The 14,131-nt window shown below is 41.5% G+C and overlaps 1 protein-coding gene across 5 annotated transcripts in view; it reads left to right on the top strand.

Annotated features, from left to right (window-relative positions):
• LOC111267716 (uncharacterized) overlaps nt 1-14,131 on the top strand; it is a 43,452-nt gene that overhangs the window by 15,974 nt on the left and 13,347 nt on the right. Inside the window, exon 2 of one of the 5 annotated variants that reach the window (XM_086971412.1) lies at nt 13,062-13,398. The exons of the other annotated variants lie outside the window; for them this stretch is intronic. The gene's annotated coding sequence lies outside the window, so the exon portion shown is untranslated. The remainder of the gene's footprint in view (nt 1-13,061; nt 13,399-14,131) is intronic. 5 annotated transcript variants of the gene reach the window in all.

Genomic DNA, 14,131 nt, shown 5'->3' with positions numbered 1-14,131 from the left:
GCAATGAGATCTACTATAATTATAGAATACATTGATTTTGGTCCATTGGGCTACCGAAACATCACTTCATGTGAATGTATGACCGATAAAGGGAAAAACTCATAGGCCAAATGGGAACGCTACGAAATTATCATATAGAGAGTTTGTGCGCCGTTTGCAAAGAGCGAGAAAATGCGATCGCCACGACTGTGCGCTTTGGAAAGTTGTCCTTCTCGAAAATTAGGACCAAGAAAGAACGTGTGTGTGTGTATGTGTGTGTACGCCAGAGAGCCATGTTTTGGCTAAGCCCTAAACCTTGGCTAATAAATTCATCTGTCATAGGCCAGTATTGAAAATATAGTCAGTATTGAAATTATCTAATAGTATTTGCCTTCTGTCACGTCCTATACGTTTAGCAAGGCATGTTCTATATAATCGTATCCCCGCATTTCATGTATTCTACCTTGTTACGTTCAATATCTCGGCGTACAAAATAGTTGCTGCTGCTGTGGCAATAGGGAGCATATGTTGTCTTGATACGCATTATAAATAGCCAGCTATATTATCGTCTTACAGGAGTACTCGGATAGGTGGAACATTTGACGACTAGGCTAATACAACTCCGATATTTCCGTAATGGCCACGACTGGTTATCGCATTATTATCGTAACTAGTTGCGACCAACGACTGGGTTGAAGAATCCATAGTGGGCAAAATCAATAAGGAACATATTTGACAAACACCTACCGATTCCGCATAGGGCAAACGAGGCGATCGATAGCTACCTTAGACTGACGACAGTGTGCAATCCAACACTATGCCATTGTTCTATAATTGACAGGATGACGAAAATGTAGTGATGAATGGACTATGACTTGTGCCAAACGCTACACGACAAAAGTGACTATTAATTTCTATCTATTAATAGTTACGACACTCGAAAATTTTCAGAGCGCCATACAGGCGGCGTGTTCGATTTCGAGGACCCTTACACACGTTCAAGTTAAACCTGATCGAAAAATGACAATATTTTTTTTGAAAAAGCAAAAAACTCCCCCAGAATGCTTGACCTGCCGTGATAATACATAGCTGATTGTGGAAGTAAACCTTTTGGTCGTAGGTTGACCTGCCAATGTACTACACGAACGAAGGCCTTCTGAATAATACAAGCGCGACATAGATAGCTTCGCATGATAGAATGATGATGAATAGATTATAGAATGACACTTCGTTATCGATTTTTCCGGCTCAAAAGAGACGCAAGCTGTTAACCGTATGATGTCTGTATAATATGTTTTCGAAATACGTTTTAAGGACCTATAATTTCACTTAATTAAATTAATGTTTTCGCTTTTAACTCAATCAATCAAGTCAATGAAATCATTGGCCGTACAAAAAAAATTTCGTCGATAAGTTTATTGAGGGAACAGCTCTCATTAATAGCTTAGCCGGTAACTGAGTCGTACCATGTAGTAGCGGAACGCGGCGAATAAAACCCTCAACCTGATTATAATTGCTCTTCTACTACAAAAGTAAAAGTAAGATCATACGTTATTCTATAGTTTCGCTAACAACTGATATGGCATTCTTCTACGTATGCATACAATTGAAGACTGACGTGAAACGCACCCACTGGTTTAATCCAAGGACAATAATTGGAAAAACATTTTTAGACAGATTACGAAAAACTAGCAAGGCAAATCACTATCTAACCCCCGTTAGCGTCTAACGTCCACCTGTCCAATATCGATACAAGCTGAAGATCTAGAGATTTAACGCCTTTGACTGTATAGCCTTTTCATCAAAGGTATTCACTTCAACGACGAAATTGAACATCCAGCATTCATACATATTTATTAACAGTATTAGCATGCGTAATAGCAACTGTTTCTCAAGCAATGTCTAATACCGCGAACACAGTAATCTGTTTCTCTCCGGCATGGCATACGCCTTGCACTTGTCCGTCGACTCGTTCAGGTGACTGACTGACTGACTGACTGACTGACTCCCTCCGTCGTCTGTCACTACCATTGTCATCATCGCCAGGGCCGATACAATCATTATTGTCATAACTAGCGATATCTGACTTTCAGGATACAAGGCTACATCGATGGGTAATGGAACTGTACATGACGCTCGATAGCCTAACGTAACGCCAGCAGCAGCTGTAGCTGTAGCTCCGATTAGAGACGACCTGATAATAGTCGAATGCGTGTACGGCAGTATTTATAACGGCAGCGGACAGCGCACCGCTAAATGGGTACAAGCATAAATACGCAGTGCTTTCCTATACAAACTCGTCGTATGTGGGTTGAGTTGGCTGGAATTACAAATCGATCTGAAATAGAAATAAATGATGGCGATAGGCTGATGACTAGGGGGTTCGAACGATGGCGAGCGCAGATGAGGCCTTCAACCCGGCCAAGAGATTACTAAATTCGTTTATCTATCATAGTCACCAGCGAAAGTAGAGCTGAAGTGGCTCAGTAATGAACCCAGTTCAACGACTTATGCTAATGATAAGAATATATTGCAAGAAAGCGATCCAGGGACGACATACCTGATAACTATAGTAACGAAACCTAATTATTTCTCGATGCCATTGTCGTATTAATTAAATCGTCCTCGCCGCTTTCTAGCACTAGCTTCGCTTCTGTTCACTTCGAAATAACTACGGGTGAGCCGTCACAGTCGGCTCCAACTCGTGGACAGGATCGGGTTTTTTTTCTATTAAATTTAATCCTCCGAACAAATATGTATGCATTGTTATTATTAGATTAAATCAAATCACTGAATACTATAGCGCACGTTGATGATGCCATAAATGAAAAAAAAACGATCATATCATAATTATGTAGTTTAAATGTTTAAGTTTACTGCGTCATAAGTCGTCGGTTGGTTCCGGTTGTGGGCGCTAATTGAGTCAAATTTAAGGAGCTTAACCCTATTTCTCCCCAGTAAACAGTGCCCACAACAACATTTCGTTTCGATTGATTTCGTACTTGACTCAGGATCAGAAACTCTAGAAGCTGCTCGGTATCATTAAGGAAGGATATACCTATATGCCTTACAACTGTCCCGGACAAGCTTATAGAGAAAATCCGATAGCACAATGCAGTTTCTCCAAAAAAAAGAAAGACATGATTTGGCAACGTTTATAATTGCCATCTCTGTCTTTATTTAACGACGGCTTCATAGTGAGCGACTAGTACCGTTGTACATACTGTTAATTTATAGGAAAAATAATTCTCCATTGCTTTAGGCATCGACGCCAACATTGGCAATCTCATTATCTTTATTTATCCGCTAATCGGAGCCAGTTATCATATTGTAGTCGAGAAATGGGATCCATGACCCTCGTCCGTCTATACGGTTGCCCATGATATCTACGGCCCACGGTATCGTACCTGGTGCCGAATGGTGCTCAATTGCAACTATTACATGTCGGATCATGGTGCACCTGTATAATTCGTTCATTGGAGCCATGATTTACATGGACTACTGGTTTTCCAACTGGATCAATAGAGAGCCCGCCTGCAGCGATAATCAATATGCAATATGTCGATGCTGCGGACGCAGCAGATGTTTCATATTATTCTCTTAGGCCAATCAATGAGCAACGCGAACGTGTGGACGTGTCGGATCTGTCCGCGTCATCCTGAGCGGTTACAAGATCGCTTGCGTAACGCTTTGGTTCGGCAGTATCCGGTTTTTTTTCAATGTCCAAGTAGGACATAGCTTGCCAGACGTTCATATCTTAGTCACTGTGAGATCGCCGGGCTTGCGACGGTGATGACGGCAACAACGATCCTATGGGTCGAAGCCATTCGTGATGGGTCGGCGGCTGATGCTGTAAACAGTGAACAGATAAGAGAGAATGATGGAATAGGCGATCTAGAAAACCCTTAGTTTTCATGGAGTCAAGTATCTAAAAAGACAGGAGCTTTATGTGTGCATATATAGTCCAGTTAGATAGGTAGAACAGCAACAATTGTTGATTCAGCACTGAATTAGTTTCTCTTATGGTCACGCAATTCGTGCAGTACCATTACAGTCGATTGCTAGCGAAAGAATCGTGGCAGTTACAGATGGCCTTCGAGTTGTCATTCGAGTATAACACGAAGACTAGCTAATCTAAATAATGTTCCTGTTAGGCTTAAACAACGAAACGATGGTATCAAGCGGTACGCTGTGTATCGTACCTAGTACCATCGTTTCTTTTTTCACGTTTCTGCTACACACAGTTTTCCAAGTTAGAACTACAATGTTAAATGTAGCTAGGAAATATGATGGAAAATGCTAGACACTACTGATGGTATAGCATCAAGTGATATTTCGTGAAAAATGATGGGACATTTAAGTAAACATCAGTCTAATAATAGCTCTACTTACCTAAATCATTCCACGAAAAATACTTCAGCGCAGTCGATTGGGCAGACCCAGCTTTTAAGTTAAGAGCATATGATGCTCTATATATATTTGTTGAAGCGGCTACGAGGATGGAAATCTACTCACTTGATTTCTGATTAGCAAAGATAATGATCAGATTTCTCCATTTCACGCTCAGCAACTCTCTAGCTATCGGGCGCACATTTGTCAGTCATTTTTTGATGTTATTATAACAATTTTCTAGTCCAAGCTCGGATATGATCTCATCTTGGATTCAGGGCCTTTTTTATACGCTGGCATATTTAAAAATATCAATGTAAACGACGATCCCTGAAACATGGTCACAACTCATCTTGACGCTACTGCTCGCAATGTTACCCAAGACAGGTCAGCAATGCGTTTTTTTGAATAGTATCAGCCGTATTTATAGCGATATGAGACAGAGTACTGACCCTTGGCGACCTTTCCAGTTCGTATATTGTAAAAATACAATTGCACTACGTCCTTCGCTATAGAAGGCAGGACACTATAGACGCTCACAGTTGACAACAAGCCCCTTGGAACGCCTAGATGGGAGTGCCACGGAAAATACGTGCCAAACGTCGAGGAGAATCGAGCTTTTCAGTTCTCCTTTATTCAGTGGCAACAAGTGACTTACTACGCTGGCCGCTCTATCGTTGTTAATGAATTCCGCGTGTATATGTTTTCATAAAGTTTATGAGTTTGTTGAAATAGGCTTCCGGCCTACAACCCAAAATATCATGGCTCTGTTCTCAATGACAACTACCCTGTAGAGAGGTGACAGCTTTAAACATTTTTGCCCAAGCCTAGTGTCTGAACATGACCATAAAAAGCTCGAAAGCGTATCTGTCCTCTTGTAACAAATAGATATAATAACAGAGTGAAACCTATTTTGTTTAACAGAGACGTTCATCACGATGAAAAGTACACGACTATATATATATATCGGCTATATGGGCTTAAACTTTGTTTGAGAGTGGTCCAGATAGCCACGATCTGTCGATTTCGCCTTCGAAAACCGGAACAGAGGCAGATATACACCTAGTAACCAGTTAATCGTCCGTAGACCCTTCGTTAACGACTAGTCCACTTGAAATAATTCACGGGAGCGTTGAAGGGCATTTTCAACAATACTAATTAACCGACCACGTTCACGGTGCCGAACAGACGACAAAATTACAAGTCGCGCCGCATTATCATACCGTCGTAATTGTTTAATCAAGTTAATGGCTAACTGCTTGATACTAACTTGATATTCATAGCTGGAAAATTCGTCCCAATATATATATATGTACATGTTCAGTCACAGCACACTTATATCTAGCAAGCACACAGACATGTTCATGAACAGCCAAGACATATATCTATTATATAGCTCTTACTGTTCCGCCCGATGAAAAAATAAAGTAGTCATTCACCACCGGTCTTTTTACGGTGGCTGGACACTTTTTATTTACGTACGAACGGTAACCAAAATAATCGAAGCGGGTGAGGTTGACGCTGCGAACGGGATAGACAGCTACAGGTATGACCATCATGTAATGTCGCCAAACGTAAGGCTCAAGAAAAGAAATGCAAATGAATGTGCCTGCTTAGAGCGGGTTCCGCCATCCTCATGGTGCGTTGAAAGTACTACAATTTACGAGATGAATCGTCGGGCCAGCATCGTTTACGCTGTCGCTCGAGCCACCGTCACTGCCCGTTAACATTAGTAGTATCTGAGCGCGTCGCATTGGGAACTCGGCCCAGCTGATGAGGCCTATGTCGTTCTGCTGTAACGCCAATTATGAGAACTTGGCGACGTAAGATAAAAGTGTGCATAAGCGTATATAAAATCAAGTCGACCGGCTTTAGGTCAATAGCTTACGACAAAGACAACAGAACTACCTGCCTTGGATATACAATGCGTGTACGCCTATGTATAGCGATCGCGACTTGCACTAGTTCAACCCGGGTTCCGTATAGATGCGTCAAATGGGGCGCGACTATAACAAAATTGTTCTGTTATTATCGTTCTGGTGTCGTTATAGTTTTGGTTAGTGCTAACGTAATGGAAACGTCAGCCGATCGTTGGCGAGACGCCATTTAGCAACAACAAATATTTATATAAAAACGTGCCCGTGACGTAGCTAGCGCTGTCTCGAAAATTGACATTCAAGTAAAATCGTTTTCGTCTAGAGAAAAATATGATCCCACCCTCAATGTGACGTTTCCGAGAAATTTAAAGTAAAGCCCACGCTTTTACTCAAAGCCCCACCCGATGAATCGCACCGTCTTCAGAAGGCCATTGCAAGCAAAAAATCAATAAGCTATATGGATGTGAATTTCCGATCACGGCGAGCGTTTCTACAAACGAGCGCCTTACGCTCGTTGAAATCCTACCTAAGTCTACCTAAATACGTAAGCTATAAAGTGAACACAAAGATAGCCAACGGGGGCAATTCCTCTGACGGTCGAATTTTTTGCCGTCATTAGGGTTAATAGCGGAGGTGGCCAAGGTAAATATCGTTCAGCGCATAATAGCAGATCGGCCTGAGTAGTTAGTTGAGATAGGTTGTTGATTGTGTGCGGCTTTTCTACGAATCGGAAAAGGTCGTTACTGTCGAGAAACAGAAACCCACGGTACAGCGTAATTATTTTGCAGGATCGTAGTAGCAGGACCATTCACAATATCTGCAAAAAAAGCAGCACCCGTTATTGCCACCTCGACTAGCTGCGACCGAAGATTGTGCACACCGTGCGTAATTTGGTGACGGATCCTCTTAATTTGGAACGAGCGGAGACTTGTCACAAGACTCGATAGCCGTGGGGATACAAACGCTCAATTTCGAAATAACTCTCTACAAAACAAATAGAGAATAAAGATATGGAAATCGTTCGGACAGATGAGCTTGAGTCGGCTATCTGTTCGTTCTTAAGATAATCGTTTAACATGAAACACGAGGAATTCAACTATGGTTATTTGTTGAACGGGTTTAGCGTCGTATTAGTATTCTTCGCGTCTTTCGATTCCACTTGTAGAAAGCTCAACATTCCAAGGGTACATTGACAACTTGTTGCCGGAAATTGCTCAGGATTTTTATGGTTTTGTCACTCTAACCCATAAACATCGAATCGGCAGTACGGTTTTATCACGACTATTTATTTTATTCGTATTGACTTTCCGGTCTTTTTCTATTTGTTGTAAAAGCCAGTACAGTGTGGTCCGGTTGCCCAGATCTTCTTAAAGGATCCATAGTAGAGCGTCTAGATTTCCTCCATCTTACTATGCAAACTACATCAGAATTGTTGCTACTATGATGATAAGGACGCGTATCGTCCTTACTGCTGCTGTTAATACTGCAGTCCAATAAATTCTCCAGGAATCGCTGGCGTTGGTTGTTCTTTTGACGCACCAGCTGCCGGTGGTAGAGCATGTAACCCCCTATAAACAAGCATCAAACGACGGACACCGCTGATACATCATGAAGTGGAAATCTTTCGCGCAAAGCTTGGTTTTATCAAAATGTTTTTTTGAACATTTGTATTGTTCGCACTTTTCTCTCGTTATTTGCCAAATGTTAGATTAATTGTGCCAATGACTAAGTGGAAAGATGTACTGCAAAAACTATCGATTTTGAATTAAATGGCTTCAAAAAATGCCACTTTTTTCCTTGGAATATATATTTTGTTCGATTTTTAAGGACATTCAATGCAAAATTAGCTATCTCGGGTTATTAGCTAGCTACTGTGGAATAGAATTAGACATTTCTGGTGTAATTGCGGGATTTACCCTCATGAGAATCTAAGATGAAACAATGAGACTTCATAGGTCCAAAATAAAATCACTCATACAAGCTAGTAATAAAAGATGCTAAAATGAGTATGCATTATTTCATGGGTCAATACAAAAAATTTTATTTGTTCATTATCATCAAGAGGAACGGCTGGCTGAGTTTCTGATAGCTTGAAACGACGAATATAACCGGCGCTGATCTCCGAAACAATTTTTCAGCATGACTTATAGAATTCGAACTCGACCCCCCCGGACATTCAAGCACTGACTTCGATGCTGTATTCAGATGCAGGCCGTCGTTAAGACTTGTGTAGTTTATCTGACGTCTTTGAGGTCTTGTTCATAGAAATAATGTTGCAAAGGTATCGACTGTGGTTTCGAGGGCCGAAATCTCATCACTCGTCGCAGCTATGGAACACGCCATGGACCGACGCACAACCTTAAAGAACTGCGTACCTTTTTTTTTGTCACACGGAGACGGGGTGTATTCAGTTGATTTGTTTCTAGTACACCATTGTCAAGTTAAGGCAAATGGCCACCACAAGGTAATTTGCAGCTTTTGCTAGGTGGTGAGAATGAACCTCATAATGAAGAAAATATTATATTCGCTATTATCTTTATCGTCACCTATTAGAATTGCCATCATAAAGTCCCTAGCGAAAAACCCATCGCTGCGACCATACCGTATCTAGTTGCTATAACATATTAATAATAATTAAGAATTGTCCCTAGTGTTAATCATAAATGAAGAGCATAAAATTCTTACGGCAAGGAGGTTTTGTTCAGTATTGTCCTTTCCTTCACGTTGAAGGAATGAGGTGCACGGTTCAATAAGCCGAAGAAACAGTTCAACGCAACGGTATATATAGTATTACGAAAGAGCCAAAAAGCAACAGCCTTAAAAGTCTCGGGATACGGCATTAGTTCTCAAATCTGCAACACGTTTTTATAGTTACGCCGGTAATAGTTACCTGTCTCTCTGTGTGTCAAAAATCTGCAGGCTATCTTTGCTGGAACTAACGAGCCGTCACAGCGATCCGAAATCACTGAAACTACTACAAGTATGTTCGTTCGCATTGCGTTGCCCTGGCCCCGAGTCATTGAAACATACGTTCTCTCGCTAGTTGTGCGTCAAAGAGCAGTACGCCGACATAACTGATTTGCAACAGCGCACGTATCACATGTTCGATATTGATTATGCCGTAATCCGTGAATCTCTCTTTCTGGAACCAATGCAACGTCCACAAACCCCAGTAATGAACTGGGATTCTGCGTCTCTTAGCAAATGATCCAATACCGCCGTGCCCGTCAGACAGGAGTTGTGGACAGTTTATTCTTCATCTTCGTGTAAGACTATCACGTTATGCAGGGTATCGTGCACGCAAGTGTACCCACATACAAACACACGCACGCACGCACGCACGTACGTACGTATGTAGATAAACGCTTATATGCTGCAACTACACACTTTGCTCTGTTGATTGGCAAATATTATCTTGCTTGAGGCGATTGGCGATCGCGCGGGTGATGCTGTTATGGGACCGTAGTATTCGTACTCTCTAACTGGGGCTGATTTCAATAGTGCATTGCAGCCCACTGGTAACCACAATTAGTGCTATGGATTTGCTTATATCCCACTACGCATAAGAAGCAGACACACAAACGCTGACGTCACAGCATGCTAGAGATGGCAATCATAACGATTATTCCTGTTGTAAAAATATTTCATATGCTCTACATACGTATATATATATGCGTAATGTCATTATACATAATGTCCTTTAGATACAATGTGGTAGAACCGCACGTCAATCATTAACAGCAGCAGTTTCTGTTCCGTATAATTCTAGACGCGCGTGCAGCGTAACAGTATAATAGATACGGATGGTACGTTGATGAATAGACATATAGAGGTGGGTGGCGATCGACTGCGAAGGAGCACTTGCAGGACCACGTTGACAAGAAAATGACAGAAAGCGAAAATCGAAACGTCCTTTACAATCTTTTGCCTTGACAAATACTTGGCCATTACAATGTAGCTATTCCTAGTTCTAATGACCTCACTTATTATTACCACATTTACAGCTAACTTACTTTCGAGCAGGATAATTTTAGCTAAATTAAGTTTGCTGTTAACGTTGCTCTGAGTCTGATAACGTACTGTAGTGGCCGGACACACCTTGAAGAGATTATTAGGCACCTCTGTTAGATGAAGGCGAAGCCATCCATTGGGGCGTGGCAGCCTTTCTACCCATTTACCGGGTTTATATATGTTTGCGGTTACCATTGTTGTTGTAGTTATTAATGAAAAGAATCGGTCTTATATGAACACGCTCTAGCAATCGCTCCGATGATCTCATGTACAAGGTTACAAACCGAAGTAAATGGTCTATGCCACCGCGACAGACCTATTGCCCTGATTAAACATTTTTAATGTACTTAACATTGAACGGAACCATTATATGCAGGACGTTTGCCACATCAGTTATAAATTGTAGACAAAGCGTGATCAAAGTGGAACCAGTCTGTCATACAGCAATCGGAAGCGGTAGACAAGGGAAGCAAGGCCCTTGAGCTTGATTAAGAACCGCCTATTCTCTCCTAGCCAGTGACATTTGTTCTATATGCATCAATGGCTGTTATGTTTTAAAAGGTGTCGAAAGCTGAAAGTGCAAGGAAAAGGCTATGGGAGCATTATAGGCGAGCAACTGATACTTGTAGAAGCAGGTCGCAAAATCCCCCGTGTTAATTTATTATTTGTATCATTACGTACTTCGTGGAAAACACTATAGTAGGATGCTCTGCTCTTTTTCTACGTCCAGTTCGGCAGTTGCCAAGGGTTCGTACACGCAGACCACTCGAACACGTTTCTATAAACAACAAAAACGAAAACATACCTAAACTTATCACTGAGAATTTCCAACTTCTTCCGATCATAACCTTGCAACTTCAGCTCGGATTTAAACCAAATTTACTACTAGTAAATAGACACGACTATAGTTGTGTAGGCAGATAAGTGCCTAAATGTCTTTTTCGGCGAAAGTCGAACTAGCAGTCAGCGTGATACACCTATTTACTACACTGAGATCTGAATATTTTTACGTGAAGGACTACAGATCATTTAAGGAGGGGCTAACTAACTCACCCATTCGTCAGTGGTAGCGGGAAACATAAGAAAAACCGTGTTGATTATACAATACCGTAGAATTGTCCTTGCTGATATAGCATATCTGTTGTAACGGCTGACCACAGATATAGAGATAGAACCGGAATCAGAAATAGATCATCAGACCGGATTGACCGCTAAGTGAGAATCATTTGATACTCACTCTGGACAATCTCTCTTGAAAGTTGAACGCGCAAACATAGAGGCAAAGCAGTATAATTTGTGCCTGTCTGCACGCAATTTACGCGCAGTTAGATAGATACACGACGGGCGGATATATGAGGACCTGATATTGCCTATTGTTACTGTGTGAACCTTTTATGCATAAACCATTGTTTTCTTCAGTCAAAAAAAAAGTATCTGTTTCAGTATTTTTTCCCATATCATCTCCCAATTAGATGTTCGTTAAACGTAGATTAGTATATCGCGTTGCTCAAAATGCGTCTACCAATAACTAAAGTTAAATATAGAAAATAAAATAACGAAAAAGCCGAAAGTCTTTCGAGGACTTCAGCACGTTGCAAAATATGAGGCGATCGATTCTTTTTTTTTTTTTATCTTCCCCAATAGTTTATTAATCGATCATATAAACTGCCCGCGCTTTTTTTTTTTATACCCATATACGTATACACGTTGTGGAAAACGTTGAACAGATCATCGATCGACACGACCCAGCGACACGCAGGCAGCTGTTTGGCGCTGGTGGCTGAATCGGCGTTACTTTATTTACTGTGTAACATAATATTAAACATTAAATCAGCAGATCTTACACGGCGTTTATGGAAAATGGGGAACACTCATATAGAGTAATTGGCTTCGTATGATTTCGTTTGCGCTCCCTTTTGGCTTATTCCAAATATCAATTAACCCCTATATATGATGTACTTATTAAACCACTGCAGTTTCTGGGGGTCATCATGATGATGATATTAATAGTTACAGTTGGCTTCAACTCGGGGGCAATTTTTATTGGCGCGCAATAGATACGGAAGTATGGGTAACATTTGTGAGACGCTTTCCATAGTTTTCCATTCCGCAAGCTGACAAAGCATTTGCTACATCTATACAAGCAATATACCTACACAAACACTTTTCGCGCGGGACAGGTGTGTCTACCTTTGCGTTTGCTTTCTCGTTTACAAAATGTTTTCGTTCGCATTACGATCGGTGTTAGGCATCGTTTCCCGAATGACGTCGGTACTTTATCACGACCCAATTTTCCAAGTAATTTTACTACGCAGTGTCGCATTTTAGACAGAAGTTACATAAATCATATTGATCAGCGCTCAGTAGACGCGATGACTTCGGTAACAGTGCGCGTGTAACTTATTCAATACGTGCATCACCAGTGACAGCTATCTAAGTTTTACAGAGCGCCATCATGGCGCGATATGCGTACAACTTTTCTTCGCGGTCTCTTTATAAGGTCACGCACTCTACGAGCTATCAGCATAACTCTTCGATAGTTTTAAGTTGTTTTAGACGATTTACGTGGACTGATTTCAAAGGCCACAACACGTACGTGCACAACCCATACGGCTGCATGGAAGGGTACTCGTTGCAAATCTGTTAGCTTGTAATCAGTTTCGATGGTAGCGATCCAATATTCATGCATTTCCTCACAACTCCACTATCATGCCGCTATTCACGTACAGCCATCTCAGATCGATTGTTTCACGTCGCATTTAATAGAATACTAAATTTTAATGCGACTTTTTCTTTAAATTGCAGTTAGGCCATGGCTTAGACGACAAGGCCAAAAAGGGTTGGCCCCCAATGACTGAGCCTTTCCTTGGTGCGGCTGGCGAATTTACATAGCGAGACACCGAGTTTAGTCAGCAGCTGGGCAATGGTATACATAAAAGTTACCGGAAGATCGCCGTGGTAAGAGACTTCTAAACAACCGGCTAGCAGATGCAATCAGTGTCTTTGTAATACACTATCATCGCCACCGTCGTCGACATCCTCATGGCAACGCTTCAATTGTCACACACTCGAAGGCTTTCTGTATAAGGAAAACTATCAGTTCGTTATATCAATACTTCCGCATGCAACCACCTACATATTTGTGAGTTTTATATATATACATCAGTCTGCTGTATAGATATTCACAAATCTCATCTTGCTAATACGCTATCAGATTTGTATGGTTAGCGGGAAGGCCGTCGGAGACAGCATCCTCGCACTGTCGCTGTCATCGAGATCGACACAGACATAAACATATATATAGCAAAGTGTGCCCTTTTCCTCTAGCCCGCGCTGCCGACAACAATGGGATTACCGTAGATTACATTCGTGACGTCTTTGGTGACATTGAACGCTGAGCAGGCTGTTTGCTTGACATAATCATGCGGTAAAGTGTTATTACGCAGAAACAACTCCTTGTTGTGTACTGTGTATAGAGACACGTACTGGCCTTTGGGGGCCAGTTGGGGCTGAAGCAGCAGAACGTACTGGGCATGAAAACATTACGGGAATGCAAGCAGATGACTGCAATCGTTGCACTTTTTTTTCCAAGTAAAGTTTTGCACTTAACTTTTTGCTTAGTCCTCTGCTGTCGATTTCTCGTGGACCGAAACTACCAAATCGATTGAGTTGCACTAAGACTGATCAGTGTTCAACTTTTCATCCCAGTTACTGTAATATATGTGCTAGTATTAGCACGGAAACTACGCGTACCGCTTTAAAGTGAAGTCTTCGTCTATACTTGTCTGCGCGTGTAATCCACCGTCATCGAGTGTAGCAGTATCCTTCTTATTTCGCGAAAAAACAAGTGGGTAGTGATTTAAGCCTTGTGAAAT

The sequence above is a fragment of the Varroa jacobsoni genome, unplaced genomic scaffold (assembly GCF_002532875.2).
Source record: "Varroa jacobsoni isolate VJ856 unplaced genomic scaffold, vjacob_1.0 scaffold_1214, whole genome shotgun sequence".
In the NCBI taxonomy this organism is placed as follows: domain Eukaryota; kingdom Metazoa; phylum Arthropoda; class Arachnida; order Mesostigmata; family Varroidae; genus Varroa; species Varroa jacobsoni.
This window is presented reverse-complemented; position numbering and strand designations above follow the sequence as displayed.